At 56.7% G+C, this 21527-nt stretch overlaps 1 pseudogene; it reads left to right on the top strand.

The window, feature by feature from the left end:
- Nucleotides 1-852: 852 nt before the first annotated feature.
- Nucleotides 853-984, top strand: LOC140201029 (U2 spliceosomal RNA; annotated as a pseudogene).
- Nucleotides 985-21527: the final 20543 nt, after the last annotated feature.

Raw genomic sequence — 21527 nt, 5'->3', positions numbered from 1 at the left:
CGGGAGGCTGGTCGGAAGCTCGAAGTTTTCGGACGGATGGACTCAGGGTCGGCTGCTTCCAGGGCATCGGCAAGTTGACGGTGCCTGGAGGTTTATGGCAGGGAGTTTCTCCCTTTTGCCACCTGCTATCGGGGACTCGGGAGTCGATCGACTTGGGACTTTGAGACTTTATTTCCTGTGCCCATGGTTTGTTCTTCATCAAATTACAGTATTGCTTTGCACTGCTGTGACTATATGTTATAATTATGTGGTTCTGTCAGTGTAGTCTTTGGTTTGTCCTGTTTTCTGTGACATTACTCTGGAGAAACATTGTATCATTTCTTAATGCATGTATGCATTTCTAAACGACAATAAAAGAGGACTGAGTGTTCTCATAATCTAATCTCTTCTTTCAGTTTGTCTTGAGGAAGGGTCTCGGCCCAAAACGTCGACTGTACTTCTTCCTATAGATGCTGCCTGACCTGCTGCGTTCACCAGCATTTTGTGTGTGTTGCTTCAATACTATTGCCTGGATTAGAGGGTGTGCTTTATGAGGAAATGTTGAGCAGGCTTTGCTTCTGTCTCCCTCTGACTACAGAGAGGCCTGGACAAACCCTCAGCAAACGCCTTCTCTTCCTGAACTTTACTCAGATTCGTTTTTGCTCATCTAATCCACGCCGAGTCTGCGGGCTTTGACAATCAATTTGTTAATTAACAATTAGCCCCATGCCCCAGGATTATTCAAGCAGCTGCAAATTCACATTTGCCACAACTATAATGTCAGGGTTGACTGAGAGGAGGTCAGACAGTGAGTGTGGATGGTTTTACAGCCCGGGGCGTGGTGGTGCTAATTAAAAATAAAAAAAAAATTAGTGGCCTTCTCGGCCTTTTGGCTAAGATCAAGTGTAGTATCTGTTCTTATCAGACCAGAAGGCGGAGGAGGAGAGTTCGCGCTGACGCAGGGGTGGATCCTAATGCTGATTGGCCTCCAATCTAACACCCCATACCAGCGACGACAGCAGTGATGGAGAAGATGGCAGCAGCGAGCAGTGCATCGGCTCGAGGCCAGGGTATCAAGAACACTGTCAGGCTGACAGTGCGAGACCGGAACGGGGGCACTGGCTTCACCCGAGAGACCTTCATCCGGAAGGTCTTGATGGAATGTTGCGGATTTACGCCCGACGACATCTACTGCGTCCAGGACTTCGCAGGTTTCTTCGATGTCACTTTCCGGCAGGCTGCGGGGTGGCAGAAGCTGTACCAGCAGCTTCAGCTGAAGGGGACAGAGGCGCCGCTGTCGCTGCTGAAAGCACAGCCCCTCTTTGCAACGGCTACGCAACAGGAACGGACAATCACGGTGCACATGTTCACCCGCACGTGCCAGTGGAGATGTCCTTACGTTCCTCGCTCGGTACGTGGAGAGCGTAGGAACACCAGCGGACGTGAAGGACAGACTGGGAATCTGGACCAGCAAACGGCAGGTGAAGGTGAAGCTGAGGTTGGATTCCAACGGCGGCATCATCCACCCCCCCTCCGTCTTCGCCATCGGAGGGAACCGAGGGTACATGGTGTACGCGGGGCAACCCAGGGTGTGCCGAAACTGCGGCAAGGAAGGGCACATCGCAGCCCAGTGCAGGGTGGTGATGTGCAAGAACTGTAAAATCGAAGGCCACCTGACCAAAGACTGCACGCAGGCCAAGTCCTGCAACCTCTGCGGACAGGCTGGCCACCTGTACAGAGCCTAGCCGAGGCGTGGGGGCACCTACGCACAGGCGACCAGGGGAGGTGCTGGCCCTGAAAGGGCCCAGGCAGATGCGGACGTACCCGCCAGCGCTGCAGATGAGGCACCCGACAGGACGGATGACGAGACCAGGGAGGAAGGTGCAAGCACCCCAAGACCTGCCACCCCACTGCAGACCCTCCAGGACCAGGCAAACGACGAGCAGGAGTCCATGGAGGAGGGGAGAGCTGAGGTTGAAACGGAATGGGAAGGTCGTGAAATGCAAAAAGACCCAAAAGGCGGCGGCCAAGCGACAGAAGGCGGAGCAACACAAGAAAAGGGCAGGGAACCACACAGCCTCTGGTACCCTGTCCTCTTCAGAGGAGGAAGGAGTTGGGGGAGGCCAGCAGCCCCGGCGGAAGAAACGGCTGGCAGAACAGGTGGAGAGGAGGAGAGAGAGGGGAGAAAGTCTGCTGCCCACCCCCCAAGTACAGGAGGCGGAGAGCAGCAGACGCACAGAGCTCCGGGAATCCGGGAGCAGAGCCACGGCTGGCACCCAGCAGCCGGAAGGGGAAGCAGCCCAGGAAGTCAACAACCCCCCGGGCCCAGACCCAGAACCAGAACGGCCACACACGGAGGAGTACTACCAGCAGTACCTGAGCCCACAGGAGGTGGAAAACTTCACAAAGGCGGTGGGAATGAAGGCTCAGGATGGCAAGGGTGAGGACGGAGAGCAGCCAAAATAAAAGACTTACAACGATGGCAGACCTTAAATTGGCGTGCTTGAATGTGCGAAGTTTGAAGAGTACTGGGCGATGCGTCAGCACGCTCCAGTACCTGGACACTGTAAAGGCCGATGTGACCTTCCTCCGGGAGTGTGGACTACCACATCTCCGTAACTACCGGAGGTGGTCACGGTGGTGGAAAAAAGGTTTGTCGGTGTGGTCGGGGGGCAACGATTGTCGCGCTTCCGGCCTGGGGATTCTGCTGCGGGGAGGCAACTTCTCAATCACCCAAGTTAAAGAGGTGGTTGCGGGGCGCCTCCTGGTAGCAGACGTCAAATACCGGGGCACTCCGCTCCGGCTGATCAACATGTACGCCTCCCCCGTGCGGAGCGAGCGGCTGGCCGTCTTCGAGCAGCTCCCACAGCTGCTGGTGACGACCCAGCCGGTCATTCTGGCCGGAGACTTCAATTGCACCATTGATGCGGCTGGAGGACCCGGCAGGCTAGACAGTATCTCTAGACTCCTGAGGGTAACGGTGAAGACAGCCAAGCTGCGCGACGCCTTTGGCACCCCCACAGGTGGAGCACAGCCGCAAGCCACCTGGACACGATCGGACGGCTCAGCCCGCTCCCGGATCGACTTCCTCTTCCTGTCTGAGTCCCTCACGGTCAGGTCCACCGACGTCATGCCGGTGTTCTTCTCTGACCACTGCCTTCTGAGAGCCACCTGTCACTTACGGGAGGACCAGAAGGCAGGCAGGGGGACGTGGAAGCTGAACGTAAAGCTGCTGACCCCAGAGAACATCGAGGAACTAGAGAGGGAGTACACAGGTTGGAGAACCTTGAAAGCCTTCTTTGATTCCCCGGTTCACTGGTGGGAAGCCACCAAGGAGAACATTAAGAGGTTCTTCATCCGCAAGGGTATTCAGAAGGCAAGGCAGGAGCAGAGGGAACTGCGTAAACTCCAGACAGAGTTGCAGCAACTTCTCCTTCTGCAGTCGAAGGGGGTGGATGTCAGGGAGGAATTGCGAGAGGTGAAGGGCCGGCAAGCCCAGCACCTCGCCGCTGAATCCTCCAAGATCATCTTCCGATCAAGGGTCCAAACCGTGGAGCAGGACGAGACGTGCTCACGCTTCTTCTTCCAAAAGGTGCACAGGGGGAGCTCTGTGATCCACAACCTTAAGGAAGAGGACGGCTCAGTCGCGTCCTCGCAGACCGACATACTGAGGATCTGCAAGTCCTTCTATGCCGGTCTGTACGAGGAAAAGGCCACAGAATCCACAGCCTCCCGCAACTTCCTGTCGTCTATCACGCAGGTCTTAGACGACGGCAAGCGGGAGAGTCTGGATCAGCCACTGACCCTGGACGAGCTGACAGGCTCCATCCGTTCCTTTGGGTCGGGTAAGACTCCCGGAAGCGACGGCTTACCGGCTGAGTTGTACTCGGCTCTGTGGAACTGGATGGGCCCAGACCTGCTGGAAGTGTACAACGCTATGCTTCTGGCCGGCAGTATGTCTGAGTCCATGAGGAAGGGCATCATCACCCTCACCTACAAGCAGAAGGGGGAAAGGGAGGACATTAGGAATTGGAGACCCATCTCTCTCCTGAATGTGGACTACAAGATCCTGTCCAAGGCTATCGCCAACAGGGTCAAGTCTGCTCTGGGACAGGTGATCCACCCGGACCAAACCTGTGCTGTACCGGGCAGGAAGATCTCAGACAGCCTCGCGCTGCTGAGGGACACCATCGCCTACGTGCAGGACAGGGGGGTGGACGCCTGCCTGGTCAGCTTGGACCAGGAGAAAGCCTACGACAGGATATCGCACACGTACATGGCGGACGTGCTCTCCAAAATGGGATTTGGGGAGGGAATCCGGAATTGGATCAGACTGCTCTACACAGACATCCGTAGTGCAGTCCAGGTCAACGGGTGGGAAACAGACAGCTTCCCCATCAGGTCTGGAGTCAGGCAGGGCTGCCCCCTCTCCCCTGTCTTGTTTGTCTGCTGCATAGAACCCTTTGTGGAAGCCATCAGGAGGGTTGAGGGCATAAGAGGGGTGACGCTGCCAGGCAGTGGAGGGACCCAAGTGAAAACCTCCCTGTACATGGACGACGTCACCGTCTTCTGCTCTGATCCGAGGTCAGTTCGCAGGCTGATTGGCACCTGCGAACAGTTCGAGCTAGCGACGGGGGCCAGGGTCAATCGCACGAAGAGCGAAGCCATGCTCTTCGGCAACTGGCCCGACCGATCCAGCGTCCCCTTCACCATCAGGTCTGACCACATGAAGGTGTTGGGGATCTGGTTCGGAGGGGTTGAGGCGTGCAGCAAGAACTGGCAGGAGCGGACTGCCAAGGTGAAACAGAAACTGGGACTGTGGGGAGGGCGCTCCCTGTCGATAACGGGCAAGAACCTGGTCATCAGGTGTGAGGTGCTCTCAGGGCTGCTGTACTTGGCGCAGGTCTGGCCCGTCCCCCGCTCCTACAGCTCGGAAATCACCCGGGCTGTCTTCAGATTCGTCTGGGGATCCAAGATGGAGCGGGTGAGACGGACCGCCATGCACAAGTCCCTGGACAACGGGGGCAAGAACGTCCCCAATGTCGCCCTCACCCTGATGGCCAGCTTCGTATGTGGCTGCATCAGGTTGTGTGTAGAGCCCAGGTATGTGGGCACCAAGTACCACTATGTGCCCAGGTTCTACTTGTCGCCCTGGCTACGAAGGATGGGTCTGGCCCCACTCCCGCGCAACGCCCCAGTCAGCTGGTCGTTGCCGGCATACCTGTCCCACGTAGCAAAGTTCTTCCAGGAGAACGCCTTTGACCACAAGGCAATCAGGCAGTGGTCGGCACGAAGGGTCCTGCAGGCACTGCAGGAGAAGGACGTGATGGACACAGTGGGGTGGTTCCCTGAGCAGACTGTCCAGTTCATCTGGCAAAATGCCTCATCGCCAGATCTCACCAACAGGCACCAAGACCTCGCCTGGCTGGCGGTGAGAGGGGCCCTCCCAGTCAGAGCCCTCCTGTACGCCCGGAATGTCGTCCCCGCACCCCACTGCCCACGGGAGGACTGCAGTGAGGAGGAGTCTGTGACCCACCTCTTTGCACACTGCCAGTTCGCAAAGAGGGTGTGGAGGAGGATGGACGGGCTACTGTCACGTTTTATCCCCAGCAGCTGCGTAACAGAGGACTCTCTGATCTACGGGCTGTTCCCGGGGACGCACACGGAGACCAACATCCGGTGCTGCTGGCAGATCATCAACTCGGTGAAAGACGCTCTTTGGTCAGCCCGAAACTTGATCATCTACCAGCACATGGAGATGTCCGTGGGAGAATGCTGCCGACTGGCACACTCTCGGCTGCAGGAGTACATGCTGAGGGACGCACTGAAACTCGGTGCAGCCACCGCAAGGGCCCGGTGGGGAAGGACCACAGTATAGGTTTTCTCCACCCGGGAGAGTGGGAGGGGTCGGTGGGCGAGGAGTATACCCCTCAACAATGAGATGCTAAGCTGAACTACTGGAGTGCCACGTGGGTGGCTATAAACACGGATATTTTACTGAGTATAATGGAAACGTATGTAAAGGATGAAAAGTTATTGAATGGTTTATTGTATATATTTATTTTTGAATAAAGTATATTTTGTAATAAAAAAAATTAGTGGCCAACACATTCTTCATCCGCAAGGGTATCCAGAAAGCAAGGCAGGAGCAGAGGGAACTGCGTAAACTCCAGACAGAGTTGCAGCAACTTCTCCTTCTGCAGTCGAAGGGGGTGGATGTCAGGGAGGAATTGCCAGAGGTGAAGGGCCGGCAAGCCCAGCACCTCGCCGCTGAATCCTCCAAGATCATCTTCCGATCAAGGGTCCAAACCGTGGAGCGGGACGAGACGTGCTCACGCTTCTTCTTCCAAAAGGTGCACAGGGGGAGCTCTGTGACCCACAACCTTAAGGAAGAGGACAGCTCAGTCGCATCCTCGCAGACCGACATACTGAGGATCTGCAAGTCCTTCTATGCTGGTGTGTACGACGAAAAAGCCACAGAATCCACAGCCTCCTGCAACTTCCTGTCGTCTATCACGCAGGTCTTAGACGATGGCAAGCCGGAGAGTCTGGATCAGCCACTGACCCTGGACGAGCTGACAGGCTCCATCCGTTCCTTTGAGTCCAGTAAGACTCCTGGAAGCAACGGCTTACCGGCTGAGTTGTACTCAGCTCTGTGGAACTGCATGGGCCCAGACCTGCTGGAAGTGTACAACACTATGCTTCTGGCCGGCATCATCACCCTCATCTACAAGCAGAAGGGGGAAAGGGAGGACATTAGAAATTGGAGACCCATCTCTCTCCTGAATGTGGATTACAAAATCCTGTCCAAGGCGATCGCCAACAGGGTCAAGTCTGCTCTGGGACAGGTGATTCACCCAGACCAAACCTGTGCTGTACCGGGCAGGAAGATCTCAGACAGCCTTGGGCTGCTGAAGGACACCATCGCCTACGTGCAGGACAGTGGGGTGGACGCCTGCCTGGTCAGCCTGGACCAGGAGAAAGCCTTCGACAGGATATCGCACACGTACATGGCGGACGTGCTCTCCAAAATGGGATTTGGGGAGGGAATCCGGAATTGGATCAGACTGCTCTACACAGACATCCGTAGTGCAGTGCAGGTCAACGGGTGGGAAACAGACAGCTTCCCCATCAGATCTGGAGTCAGGCAGGGCTGTCCCCCCCCCCCCCCCGTCTTGTCTGCTGCATAGAACCCTTTGCGGAAGCCATCAGGAGGGATGGGGGCATAAGAGGGGTGACGCTGCCAGGCAGTGGAGGGACCCAAGTGAAAACCTCCCTGTACATGGACGACGTCACCGTCTTCTGCTCTGATTCGAGGTCAGTTCGCAGGTTGATTGGCACCTGCGAACAGTTCGAGCTAGCGTCGGGAGCCAGGGTCAACCGCACGAAGAGCGAAGCCATGCTCTTCGGCAACTGGCCCGACCGATCCAGCGTCCCCTTCATCAAGTCTGACCACGTGAAGGTGTTGGGGATCTGGTTCGGAGGGGCTGAGGCGTGCAACAAGAACTGGCAGGAGCGGACGCCAAGGTGAAACAGAAACTGGGACTGTGGGGAGGGCGCTCCCTGTCGATAACAGGCAAGAACCTGGTCATCAGGTGTGAGGTGCTCTCAGGGCTGCTGTACTTGGCGCAGGTGTGGCCCGTCCCCTGCTCCTACAGCTTGGAAATCACCCGAGCTGTCTTCAGATTCGTCTGGAGATCCAAGATGGAGCAGGTGAGATGGACCATCATGCAGAAGTCCCTGGACAACGGGGGCAAGAACGTCCCCAATGTCGCCCTCACCCTGATGGCCAGCTTCGTATGTGGCTGCATCAGGTTGTGTGTAGAACTCAGGTATGTGGGCACCAAGTACCACTATGTGCCCAGGTTCTACCTGTCGCCCTGGCTACGAAGAATGGGTCTCGCCCCACTCCCGCGCAACGCCCCAGTCAGCTGGTCGTTGCCGCCATACCTGCCCTTTGTAGAAAAGTTCTTCCAGGAGAACGCCTTTGACCACAGGGCCATCAGGCAGTGGCCAGCATGTAATGTCCTGCAGGCACTGCAGGAGAAGGACGTGATGGACACAGTGGGGTGGTTCCCTGAGCAGACCGTCCAGTTCATCTGGCAAAATGCCTCATCGCCAGATCTCACCAACAGGCACCAGGACCTCGCCTGGCTGGCAGTGAGAGGGGCCCTCCTAGTCAGAGCCCTCCTGTACGCCTGGAACATCGTCTCCACACCCCGCTGCTCATGGGAGGACTGCAGTGAGGAGTCTATGACCCACCTCTTTGCACACTGTCAGTTTGCAGAGAGGGTGTGGAGGAGGATGGACGGGCTAGTGTCACGTTTCATCCCCAGCAGCTGCGTAACAGAGGACTCTCTGATCTACGGGCTGTTCCCGTAGTCGCACACGGAGACCAACATCCGGTGCTGCTGGCAGATCATCAACTCGGTGAAAGACGCTCTTTGGTCGGCCCGAAACTTAATGATCTACCAGCACATGGAGATGTCCGTGGGAGAATGCTGCCGAATGGCACATTCTCGGCTGCAGGAGTACGTGCTGAGGGACGCACTGAAACTTGGTGCAGCCACCACAAGGGCCCGGTGGGGAAGGACCACGGTTTAGGGTTTTCACCCGTGGGAGTGGGAGGGGTCGGTGGGCGAGGAGTATACCCCTCAATAATGATGTGGTAAGCTGAACTACTGGAGTGCCACGTGGGTGGCTATAAATACGGATATGTACAGACCAGAATGGAAACATATGTAAGGGATGGAAAGTTATTGAATGGTTTATTGATGGTTTATTGTACATAATTTATTTTTGAATAAAGTATATTTTGAAAATAAAAAAAATTAGTGGCCAATGGCAGTGGATACCACAGCTTGCCAACAACTTCACTTTCACTTTACTCTGGGATACAGCGTGCAACAGACACTTCCAGCCGTATCGCCCACAAAACGCACCACTCTAAACCCGGTTTAACCCACCACTCCAAACCCGGTTTAACCCACCGCTTTAAACCTAGTTTAACACAGGACAATTTACAATGACCAATTAACCTACTCACCGGTATAACTTTGGACTGTGGGAGGAAACCAGGGCACCCGGAGGAAACCCAAGCACACATGGGAAAAACACAGAAACTTGCTTAGAAAGACCCCAGGATTAAACCCCAAACTCTGACGTGCGGAATGTAATAATGTCACGCTAACCAGTACACCACTGCGATGCCCATCAAACGCAACAGTACAGTACAGGCCCTTCAGCCCACAGTGAAGTGCTGACCCTTTAACCCACTCCAAGATCAATCTCACCCTTCCCTCCCACGCAGCCCTCCGTTTCTCTATCACCCATCCCATCAAAGAGTCTCTTAAATGTCCCGAATGCATCTGACTCCACCACCACCCCGGGCAGTGTGTTCCGCTCACTCAGCATTCCCTGTGTAAAAATAAATCTACCTCTGACTTCCCCCCTATACTTTCCTCCAATCACCTTAAACTCTGCCCTCTCGCGTTAGCCATTTTCTGCCCACAGTATTTGAACTTCACAGACCTTCACAAACATTTTTGACCTGGTCAGGTTCACACAGACCAGAAGAGAGAGACTGGAGACACACAAAAGCAAATCGCTTCTCCAGAGCAGAACAGCAGTGAAGGATGTTCCAGATCTGGGAATGGTCAAAGCAATGAGGGACATGAAAGGCAAGGTCCATCACCTTATCCTCTCCCAGGGTCAGAGACTGGAATCTCCCTCCACACCGTCCCATCAGTCCAGCAGAGAGTGAAGCTCCCTCCACACCGTCCCATCAGTCCAGCAGAGAGTGAAGCTCCCTCCACACCGTCCCATCAGTCCAGCAGAGAGTGAAGCTCCCTCCACACCGTCCCATCAGTCCAGCAGAGAGTGAATCTCCCTCTGCCCTGTCCCATCACACACTCCTGGGGTCAGACACAAAGTGAAGCTCCCTCCACACTGTCCCATCACAAACTCCCGGGGTCAGACACAGGGTGAAGCTGTGCTGACTGAGCTGGGAGAAATCGAGGAAAAACTACTGCATAAAGTTCGTGGAATACTTTGGAGGTGGCTCTAAAAGTCTCTTGGACAACTGAGTGAGTGACGGCGTTGCTGTGGAAGCTCGGTGTGGAGCTTTACTGCCAGTTTGGACTGGGTTTGTTGGTGGCTGCTAATTGCGTAGCTCCCAGCTGCGGCTGCTGGCAACTCGCCAGGAAGCCGGTTCGCTCCGAAACCGGAGACAAACGCCGTTGTTCCCCCACTGACATTGGGGCAACTTTCCTCCTCATTTATCTTCCTGATTCTCGTTCGGTGTAGGAGCCGGAGCATCTGAAAGGCCGTTTCGACCTCTCCCGGCCTGGGAGTTCTGCAGGTTCGACGGAGCCTTTCCTGGCGCTGGAATTTCTGGCGCCGAGCCAGCAAGGTACTGTCGAGGACAAACTTTTTCCCGCCAGTTACTCGACTCGCTCCAGGACTTCTAACCAGCACCGCTGTAAGATTCTCGGACTGGAAATAGCGCCAGCATGCCGGACCGGTCTCCAGGGAGTCGCGGGCCTTGGGGAAGTTATGCAGGGGCGGCTGCCTCCCAAGCCCCGGACAACGCCCTGTTTCGGTCGGTGAAGGTGAAACGCGGGGTGCAATGTATTTTACGTCCTGGAATGACTCTGGAAAAGTGTGCGGAGGCCATGGAGGACCTGGTGGGGAAAGGTGGTATTTTGGCCACCGAAAAGGAGTCCGGAAAGGCAGTGTTCTATCTGGCGAATGAAGAGTTAGTGCACCGGGTTCTAAGCAGGGGAGTCATGGTAGAAAACATCTTTTTACAGATGGAGCTGGTGACAGCCCCCACACAACGCATCGTCCTCGGTCACTTTAAGCCTTTCATTCCCAACGAGGACCTGCTTCCCCCGCTAGCCCGTTTGGGACGAGTAAGGTCGGAGATAATTTCCATCCGGCACAAATTTAAGAGACGCACACTCCGTACCGTAATCTCTTTCCGGCGTCAGGTATTCATGCAGATGGAAAGAGAGGACGACGTTGAGGGCTGGTTTACTGTCCGGCACTAGGGGGTAGATTATCAGGTGTATTGGAGCTCCGAGCGCCCACGGCGCCATGCGTGCAGGGAGGTGGGGCACTTTCGGAGGGACTGTCCTAACACCCGGAACCCGAGGGAGCCCACCTCGGGCACCAGTGCCCCAGCTACCTCTGCCCCTGATCCTACCCCTGCGCGTGCACCTGCGCCTGCATCTGACCCTGCCCCCGCCCCTGATCCTGCCCCGGCCCCTCACCCTGCCCCTACCCCTGTCCCTACTCCTACGTTTGGGTCGGCCCCTGCTCCTCCCCCTGTGGTTCAGGTGGGGGACGGGGTGGAGTCTGTGCGGAGTAAGAAGGCAAAGAAGTCCAAGCGCCCTAAGAAGCCGGCCCCCAAGACCACAGAGCTCACGCCCATTTGCCCTGAAGTGGAGCGTGAGGCACCGGGGAAGTGCGCAGTTAGACCGGGCGATGGAAGCGGAGAGTACCGCCCCATCAGTGAATCCTGTACCTGTGTGCTCCTCCGGCATGAAGAGGAGAAGGGAATGTTCCCCCAAGAGGGCAGGGAATGTCGATGCGGGGGAGTCCCTGGAATGGGTGGGAATCCGGGTGGAGGTTGGTTCTAAACCTGAGCCCCTGACGCAGCCAGCAGTCCGGTGGTGGATGGTGTGGTTGTGCAGAAAGCTAGTGCTAACCCTGTTTGCACAAATGAGACAGACCTGGAGCCCTCCACCCAGGACTCAGTAGTAGGCGCCTCCCTGGAGGCAAGTGTACTGCATAATATGAGAGGAGAGGAGACCAGGCTCTCTTACTGTCAGCATCAGGCTGCCGGTGAATCCCGTGGACCAGAGGCGCTGGGGTCCCCTTCGTGCCTGTCTCCTAGGGAGGGTGGTATACTCTGCATGCTGACCCCATCGGCTGGTGGCCTGCAGGGAGTCCCTGGGGATCCCTCCATTGTTGTAACTGTGGATGGAACCGATGCGACGGTGGAGCGGGCAGGTGTGAGTGGGGTGCCCGCTTCCATTGGAGCACACGAGGAGGAAGATAGGGGATCTATTTGCAGTGAGGGGTTGGAGGAAGACCCCTTTGATAGTGAGACATTGGACATCCTCACCCGCCCCCCGAGAAATCCCCATTGATACCGGTGAAGGAAATTAGGAAGTTCATTTTTAACTCTGAGGGTGCAAAGCATCGGCCTAAACTAGCCTCGCTTCGCTGGTCTAGCATGCCGAGGCTGGTGAAGTCCCTGCGAGTCATCCTCATTCGGAAGGGGAAGGGGAAGAGGAATGCTGTGTCGGGGAATGACAGGCGGCAGCTGAAATCTTTCCTGGATGACCTGGGAAGGGAAATCAGAGCGAGAAGCAGCCTCGCTCCTTCGGGAGATGGTGGGTCACAGGGTGGCGATGGTACCAGTCGGGCCCGGAAAGCAAAAACTATTCTTAGTTTTCTTCGGGATAGTGTGGTTGTGGGCGCAGCCGCTCTCAGCGGGAAGGGTACTGGTGCTGAGGCCTAGAGTGCTCCCGACATAAGACTTACCATAGCGAGCCTAACTGTAAATGGAAGGCATGGCTCTCTCCGCAGATATAGCAATCTGTCAGTCTTCATGCATGGGAGATATGCGGTGAGTTTCCTGCAGGAAACTCAAACCATCCCGGGGTACGAGTCCGCTTGGCTCCTGGAGTGGCAGGGCGGGGTTCTCATGAGCCACCTCAGTTCCAACTCTAGCGGGGTGGCGATCCTGTTGGCCCCGACCTTCTAGCCAGGAATCGTGAGAGTCCAAGATGTTGTGCCCGGCCGTCTGCGCCACCTGGCTGTGCGCCTGGGTGATGTACCTTTGCATTTTATCAATGTGTACGCTCCGAGGCGCGGGGTGATGCAGACGCGCCTATTCTATCAGCTGTCCACTCTGCTGAGCTCCATCGATCCTGGGGACTGCGTCATCCTCGGGGGAGACTTCAATTGTACCCTCGAGGCGGAGGACCGCTCGGGCCGCCAACGCGACCCAGCATTGGCAAAAAAGTTAAAGGAGCTAGTCGGCTCCTTTGACTTGGTGGACAGCTGGCGGAATCTTCACCCCGACTCTAGCGCCTTCTCGAGAAGATCTAGAGAGGGAGGTTCCTGGATAGACCGCCTGTATATCTCTCGGGCTTACGTCTCCCGCATGTCGGCGTCCTCCATGCGGCCAGTGTCGTGCTCGGATCATCACCTTGTGTGGATGGAATTTATTCCTCTGCACCCTCGGCTGGGATCCGGGTATTGGCATTTTAACAACCGGCTGCTGGAGGACAGCCGATTCCGGGATTCGTTCCGAGCGTTCTGGGTCACCTGGAGGGAGAAACGGAGCGAGTTCTGCTCCCTCCGGCTGTGGTGGGATGTGGGCAAAGACCGCATCTGGTTTTTCTGTCGGGAGTAGACTAGGGGGTCGACAAAGAGGCGGGGATCTGAGATCGAGCGGCTTGAGAGAGCATTGCTTGACCTGGAGTCCCGTCTCGGTCCGACCGCTGGAGACCAACAGCTGTGGCAGGAATACCAGGAGAAGAAGGACTCACTAAGGAATCTGCAGCTCCAGCAGTCCCGAGGTGCGTACGTGAGGTGACGGATCCAAATGCTGCAGGATTTGGACCGTGGCTCACCCATCTTCTACTCGTTGGAGAAGTGGCGGGGAGTTCAAAAACAGCTAGTGGAGTTGCTGGCTGCCGATGGCTCCTCCATCACGAACCCCGACAGAATTAACAAAGAAGTCCGTTCATTCTATCGGTCCTTATTCTCGCCTGATCCGTCAAATGCAGAGGCGTGCAATGAGGTCTGGAGAGATTTGTCTAAGGTCAGCCCAGAGGACGCAGTGCGTCTGGACGCTCCCCTGGCTCGGGAGGAGTTGTCTACTGCCCTTCGGCAACCCCGGAGGGGCAAGTCCCCTGGCTTAGATGGACTGAGTGTAGAGTTTTATCGGGCTTTTTGGGATGTCCTGGGGGATGATTACAGCCTTGTCCTAGGAGAGAGCCTCGCCACCGGGGAAATGCCCCTCTCATGGCGGAGAGCTGTTGTGGTCCTACTGCCCAAGAAGGGAGACCTCCACCTGCTAAAGCACTGGAGGCCGGTCTCCCTCTTTTGCGCGGACCACAGGATCTTCGCCGGGCAATGGCCAACCGTCTTGGTTCAGTACTGAGACAGTTGGTCCATCCTGACCAATCTTACACAGCCCCGGGCCGCTCCATCCAGGACAATGTCCACCTAGTGCGGGACCTGATTCACCTGCAACAGGAGACTGGGTCCCCGGCAGCGTTTCTTTCTCTTGACCAGGAGAAAGCGTTTGACCGGGTAGACCAGAGTTTCCTGGTGGGCACTCTGCAGGCTTTTGGGCTCGGACCACACTTTGTGGCCCGGGTTCGGCTCCTATACTCTGCCGCAGAGTGCCTAGCTAAGATTAACGGATCACTGTCAGCCCCCATTCCCTTCAGAAGAGGAGTGCGTAATGGGTGCCCCATGTCTGGTCAATTGTATGCCATCTGTGTCGAGCCACTCCTCAGCCTTCTTCGGCGAAGCCTGACAGGTCTGGCTCTGCGTGAACCGGACATGGGGGTCGTCCTCTCGGCCTACGCCGATGATGTACTCCTCATCATGACAGATCCCAGGATCAACTGGGCAAAATTTTCCGGACTCTTAGTAGGCCAGTGGCAGGTGGACTCCCTGCCGGAGGAGATGAGAGCTTTTGAGTGGAGCACTAGTCGTCTTCTCTATCTGGGAGTCTACCTGAGTCCTTCTGGGGAGACCTGGCTGGCGAACTGGCAGGACCTGGAGACAAAGGTCATGGCCCGGCTGGGGCGCTGGTCAGACCTTCTCAGGGTGCTTTCCTATCGAGGCAGGGTGGTGGTCATAAACCAGCTGGTGGCCTCCATGTCAAAGTTGCTGGTGAACGCAGCAGGCCAGGCAGCATCTCTAGGAAGAGGTACAATCCACGTTTCAGGCCGAGACCCTTTGATGTGTGTTGCTTGAAGTTCCAGCATCTGCAGAATTCCTCTTGGTGGCCTCCATGTTGTGGTACCGGATGGTCACCTTGGCCCCTCCTGCCCCTTTTGTTGCGAGAATGCAGAGGAAGTTAGTGGACTTCTGGGGCAACAGGAAACACTGGGTCTCCGCAGCGGTCTTGAGTCTCCCAGCGGGAGAGGGCGGACAGTCGCTGGTGTGTGTACGTACACGACTATCGGCTGTCCGCCTCAGGACTCTGCAGAGATTCCTGTACGCCGAGCACCCTCCCAGGTGGCCCGTGTTGGTGACATTCTTCCTCCGGAGAGGCTGCTGCTGTCTTCATGAAGATATGCAGCTGCCTCCGGCGATCGTCAGCCGTGCTGCTTTGCGGAGTCTGTCCGGCTTCTAATCTGGAACATGGTTGCCTCAGGCCGGGAATCCCCTCCTCTGGTAGAGAGCGGAGTCCTGGCCGACCATTGCCCTACCCCAACGGATGTCGGTGCGGTTCGGGTGTGTGGATCGACTCAAGCTAAGCTGCTCGTCGGGCCCAGGCCCCGCAGCCTTGCTCGGGAGCCGAGTCCACACAACTTGAGCCGTCTCTCCTCGACACCCACAATCCCATTCAGGGATGCAAGCGGGAGGTACCTTTATGGGCTGCTGCTCCACACCCTCCACTTCCTTGCCCTTGTCCACCGTCCCGACACGCCATGGCGGTCGGTCATTCCACCTGGAGGTGAGGGGGGTCCCCAATGTAAGTCCCTTTACGAGAGAGTTCTTCCCATGCACCTTGGGGATCTCGGCTGGAGGGTGCTGCACAGAGCAGTACCCTGCAATAAGTTCTTTAGTCTGTACACGGATCTCCCAGCCGCATGTCACTACTGCGAGCTGGAGGAGACCGTGTACCACATGTACATGGGGTGTACGAGGCTGCAGCCCCTTTTGGCGTATTTGCGTGGGCTGCTTCTCGCCTCCTGGTTGCATTTTAGCCCCACCCTATTTATATATGGTCATCCAGTAAGGAGGGGGGCACAGAGGGATGAGGATGTCCTTGTCAACTTGCTCCTGGGGCTGGTGAAAACTGCCATCCGTGGCTCCTGGAAGCGGGTGGCAGGAGGATCTCCCCGGGCAGACTGCCTGGCAATGTTTAGTGGGTATGTTCGTGCCCGGGTGAATATTGAAAAGGAATACGCGCAGTCCACGGCGACCATAGGGGTGTTCCGGGACCGTTGGGCTCCGCGGGGTGTAAATGCTATCGTTGATGAGGATGGCAATATATTGGTTTGACATGTATTGTCTGTTTGTAGTGTAGTAAATGTGTTAGTGACTGGGTTTGTAAATATTGTATAGCACCGACATTTGTAATAAACAATTTTGTAAAAAAAAGGGTCAGACACAGAGAGGAGCTGTGCTGACTGAGCTGGGAGAAATCGAGGCAAAACTACTGGATAAAGTTCGTGGAATACTTTGAAAGCCCACATCCGGTTTTTATGTCGGGAGTACACTAGGGGGTCGACAAAGAGGCGGAGCTCTGAGGTTGAGCGGCTTGAGAGAGCGTTGCTTGACCTGGAGTCCCGCCTCGGTCCGACCGCTGGAGACCAGCAGCTGTGGCAGGAATACCAGGAGAAGAAGGACGCACTAAGGAACCTGCAGCTTCAGCAGTCCCGAGGTGCGTACGTGAGGTCACGGATCCAAATGCTGCAGGATTTGGACCGTGGCTCACCCTTCTTCTACTCGTTGGAAAAGTGGCGGGGAGTTCAAAAGCAGCTAGTGGAGCTGCTGGCTGCCGATGGCTCCTCCATCACGGACCCTGATGGAATTAACGACGAGGTCCGTTCATTCTATCGGTCCTTATTCTCGGCTGATCCGTCAAATGCGGAGGCGTGTAATGAGGTCTGGAAGGATTTGCTTAAGGTCAGCCCAGAGGACGCAGTGCGTCTGGATGCCCCCCTGACTCGGGAGGAGCTGTCCACTGCCCTTCGGCAACTCCGGAGGGGCAAGTCCCCTGGTTTGGATGGACTGAGTGTTGAGTTTTATCAGTCTTTTTGGGATGTCCTGGGGGATGATTACAGCCTTGTCCTAGGGGAGAGCCTAGCCACCGGAGAAATGCCCCTCTCATGGCGAAGAGCTGTTGTGGTCCTACTGCCCAAGAAGGGAGACCTCCGCCTGCTAAAGAACTGGCGGCCGGTCTCCCTCTTGTGCGCGGACTACAAGATCTTCGCCCGAGCAATGGCCAACCGTCTGGGTTCGGTAATTGGACAGGTGGTCCATCCTGACCAATCTTACACAGTCCCAGGCCGCACCATCCAGGACAATGTCCACCTAGTACGGGACCTGATCCACCTACTCCAGGAGACTGGGACCCCGGCAGCGTTTCTTTCTCTTGACCAGGAGAAGGCTTTTGACCGGGTGGACCACAGTTTCCTGGTGGGCACCCTGCAGGCTTTTGGGCTCGGACCACACTTTGTGGCGCGAGTTCGGCTCCTGTACTCTGCCGCAGAGTGCCTAGTTAAGATTAACGGATCATTGACAGGACCTATCCACTTCCGAAGAGGAGTGCGTCAAGGGTGCCCCATGTCCGGTCAACTGTATGCGATCTGTGTCGAGCCATTCCTCGGCCTTCTTCGGCGAAGGCTGACAGGTCTGGTTCTGCGCGAACCGGACATGGGGGTCGTCCTCTCGGCCTACGCCGATGATGTACTCCTCATGATGACAGACCCCTGTGACCTGTGGAGGATGCGCGAGTGCCAAGATGTTTTCTCGGCGGCATCCTCCGCCAGGATCAACTGGGCGAAATGTTCCGGACTCTTAGTAGGCCAGTGGCAGGTGGACTCCCTGCCGGAGGAGATGAGAGCTTTTGAGTGGAGCACCAGACGTCTTCTCTATCTGGGAGTCTACCTGAGTCCTTCTGGGGAGACCTGGCTGGCGAACTGGCAGAACCTGGAGACAAAGGTCATGGCCCGGCTAGGGCGCTGGTCAGGCCTTCTCAGGGTGCTCTCCTATCGAGGCAGGGTGGTGGTCATAAACCAGCTGGTGGCCTCCATGTTGTGGTACCGGATGGTCACCTTGGCCCCCCGCCCCTTTTGTCGCAAGAATGCAGAGGAAGGTAGTGGACTTCTTCTGGGGAAACAGGAAACACTGGGTCTCTGCAGCGGTTCTGAGTCTCCCAGAAGGAGAGGGCGGACAGTCGCTGGTGTGTGTACGCACACGACTGGCGTCTCTCCGCCTCAGGACTCTGCAGAGATTCCTGTACGCCGAGCACCCTCCCAGGTGGCACGTGTTGGCGACTTTCTTCCTCCGGAGGGGCTGCTGTCTTGCCGAAGATATGCAGCAACCACCGGCGGGCGTCAGCCGTGCTGCTTTGCAGAGGCTGCCCGGCTTCTATCAGGACCTACTGAGAGTCTGGAACATGGTTGCCTCAGGCCGGGAATCCCCTCCTCTGGCAGAGGGCGGGGTCCTGGCCGACCCTTGCCCCGTCTCAACGGATGTCAGTGCGGCTCAGGTGTGTGGAACGACTCGGGCTGAGCTGCTCGTCGGGCCCAGGCCCCGCAGCCTTACCCGAGAGACGAATCCACACAACTTGAGCCGTCTTTCATCGACACTCACAATCCCATTCAGGGATGCAGGCAGGAGGTACCTTTATGGGCTGCTGCTCCACACCCTCCACTTCCTAGCATTTGTCCACCGTCCCGACACGCCATGGCGGTCGGTCTTTCCACCTGGAGGTGAGGGGGGTCCCCAATGGAAGTCCCTCTACAAGGGAGTCCTTCCCATGCACCTTGGGGATCTCTGCTGGAGGGTGCTGCATAAAGCGGTGCCCTGCAATAAGTTCTTTAGTTTGTACACGGATCTCCCAGCCGCGTGTCACTTCTGCGGGCTGGAGGAGACCGTGTACCATATGTTCGTGGAGTGTGTGAGGCTGCAGCCCCTTTTGGCGTATTTGCGTGGGCTGCTTCTCGCCTTCTGGTTGCATTTCAGTCCCACCCTATTCATATATGGTCATCCAGTAAGGAGGGGGGCACAGAGGGATGAGGATGTCCTTGTCAACTTGCTCCTGGGGCTGGCGAAAATTGCCATCCGTGGCTCCTGGAAAAGGGTGGCAGGAGGTTCTCCCGGGGCGGACTGCCTGGCTATGTTTAGGGGGTATGTTCGTGCCCGGGTGAATATTGAAAAGGAATACGCACAGTCCACGGCGACCGTCGAGATGTTCCGGGACCGTTGGGCTCCGCGGGGTGAAATGCCATCGTTGATGAGGATGGCAATATATTGGTTTGACATGTATTGTCTGTTTGTAGTGTAGTAAATGTGTTAGTGACTGGGTTTGTAAATATTGTATAGCACCGACATTTGTAATAAAGAATTTTGTAAAAACAAGGGTCAGACACAGAGAGGAGCTGTGCTGACTGAGCTGGGAGAAATCGAGGCAAAACTACTGGATAAAGTTCGTGGAATACTTTGGAGGTGGCTCTAAAAGTCTCCTGGGCAACTGAGTGAGTGACGGCGCTGGTGTGGAAACTCGGTGTGGAGTTTTACTGCCGGTTTGGGCTGAGTTTGTTGGCGGCTGCTAACTGCGTAGCTCCCAGCTGCGGCCGCTGGCAACTCGCCAGGAAGCCGGTTCGCTCCAAAACCGGAGGCAAACGCCGTCGTTCCCCCCCCCCCCCCATTGACATCGGGGCAACGTTCCTCCTCCATTGTTTTCCTGATTTTCGTCCGGTGTCGGTGCCGGAGCATCTGGAAGGACGTTTCGGCCTCTCCCGGCCTGGGTCTCTGCAAGTCCGACGGAGCCTTTCCTGGCGCCGAGCCAGCGAGGAACTGTCGACTGCAAACTTTCCCGGCCAGTTATTCGACTCGTTCCAGGACTTCTAACCGGCACCACTGTAGGATTCTCGGACTGGAAAGAGCGCCAGCATGCCGGACCGGTCTCCAGGAAGTCGCGGGCCTTCGGGGAGTTACGCAAGGGCGGCTGCCTCCCCGGCCTCGGACAACGCCCTGTTTCGGTCGGTGAAGGTGGAACATGGGGTGCAATGTATTTTGCGCCCTGGAATGACACTAGAAAGGTGTACGGAGGCAATGGAGGACCTTGTTGGGAAAGGTGGTATTCTGGCCACCGAGAAGGAGTTCGGAAAGGCGGTGTTTTATCTGGCGAATGAAGAGCTAGTGCACCGGGCCCTAAGCAGGGGAGTCACGGTAGAGAACATCTTTTTACCTATGGAGTTGGTGACGGCCCCCGGGCAACGTATCGTGCTTGGGCATGTTAAGCCTTTCATTCCAAATGAGGACTTGCTTCCCCCACTGGCCCGTTTAGGGCAAGTAAGGTCGGAGATCACTGCCATCCGACACAAATTTAAGAGACGCACCCTCCGCACCGTAATCTCTTTCCGGCGTCAGGTATTCATGCAGCTGGAAAGGGAGGACGATGTTGAGGGCCGGTTTACTGTCCGGCACGAGGGAGTGGATTATCAGGTGTACTAGAGCTCCGAGCGCCCACGGTGCCATGCGTGCAGGGAAGTGGGGCACTTTCGGAGGGACTGTCCTGCCGCCCGGAACCCGAGGGAGCCCACCTCGGGCACCAGTGCCCCAGCTACCTCTGCCCCTGATCCTACTCCTGCGCGTGCGTCTGCGCCTGCATCTGACCCTGCCCCCGCCCCCGCCCGTGATCCTGCCCCAGCCCCTCACCCTGCCCCTACCCCTAACCCTGTCCCTACTCCTACGGTTGGGTCGGTCCCTGCTCCTCTCCCTGTGGTTCAGGTGGGGGACGGGGTGGAGTCTGTGCGGAGTAAGAAGGCAAAGGGGAAATCCAAGCACAGTAAGAAGCGGGCCTTTGAGGCCGCAGAGCTCACGCCCATTTCGCCTGAAGTGGAGCGTGGGGCTCGGGGACGTGCGCAAGCAGACGGGGCGATGGAAGCAGAAAGCGCCGCCCCATCGGTGAAGCCTGCACCTGTGTGCTCCTCCGGCGTGAAGAGGAGAAGGGAACGTTCCCGCAAGAGGGCAGGGGATGTAGATGCGGGGGAGTCCCAGGAAGGGGTGGGAATCCGGGTAGGGGTTAGTTCTAAACCTGAGTCCCCAGATGTAGCCACCAGTCCTGGGGTAGATGGTGTGGTTGTGCAAAAAGCTTGTGATAGCCCTGTTTGCACAAATGAGGCAGCCCTGGAGGCCTCCACCCAGGACCTACAAGTCAACGCCTCTCTGGAGGCCAGTGTACCGAATAATGTAAGAGGAGACGAGACAAAGCTCTCTCATTCTCAGCACCAGGCGGCTTGTGAATCCCTTGGACCAAAGGTGCCGGGTTCCCCTCTATGCCTGCCCCCTGGGGAGGGCGATATTCTGTGCACGTCGACCCCAGCAATTAATGACTTGCAGGGAGTCCCTGGGGATTGTCCCTCCACTGTCGCAAATGTGGATGAGGCTGATGCGACGGTGGAGCGGGCAGGTAAGAGCGAGGTGCCCGCTGCGCGGTATGGGTCACAAGCGCAGCCATCTATTGGAACATGCGGGGAGGCCGATGGGGATTCTGTCTGCAGTGACGGGTTGGAGGGGGACTCTTTCGATAGTGAAACAATGGACATCCT

Source organism: Mobula birostris, chromosome 7 (genome assembly GCF_030028105.1).
Source record: "Mobula birostris isolate sMobBir1 chromosome 7, sMobBir1.hap1, whole genome shotgun sequence".
NCBI lineage: Eukaryota > Metazoa > Chordata > Chondrichthyes > Myliobatiformes > Myliobatidae > Mobula > Mobula birostris.
This window is presented reverse-complemented; position numbering and strand designations above follow the sequence as displayed.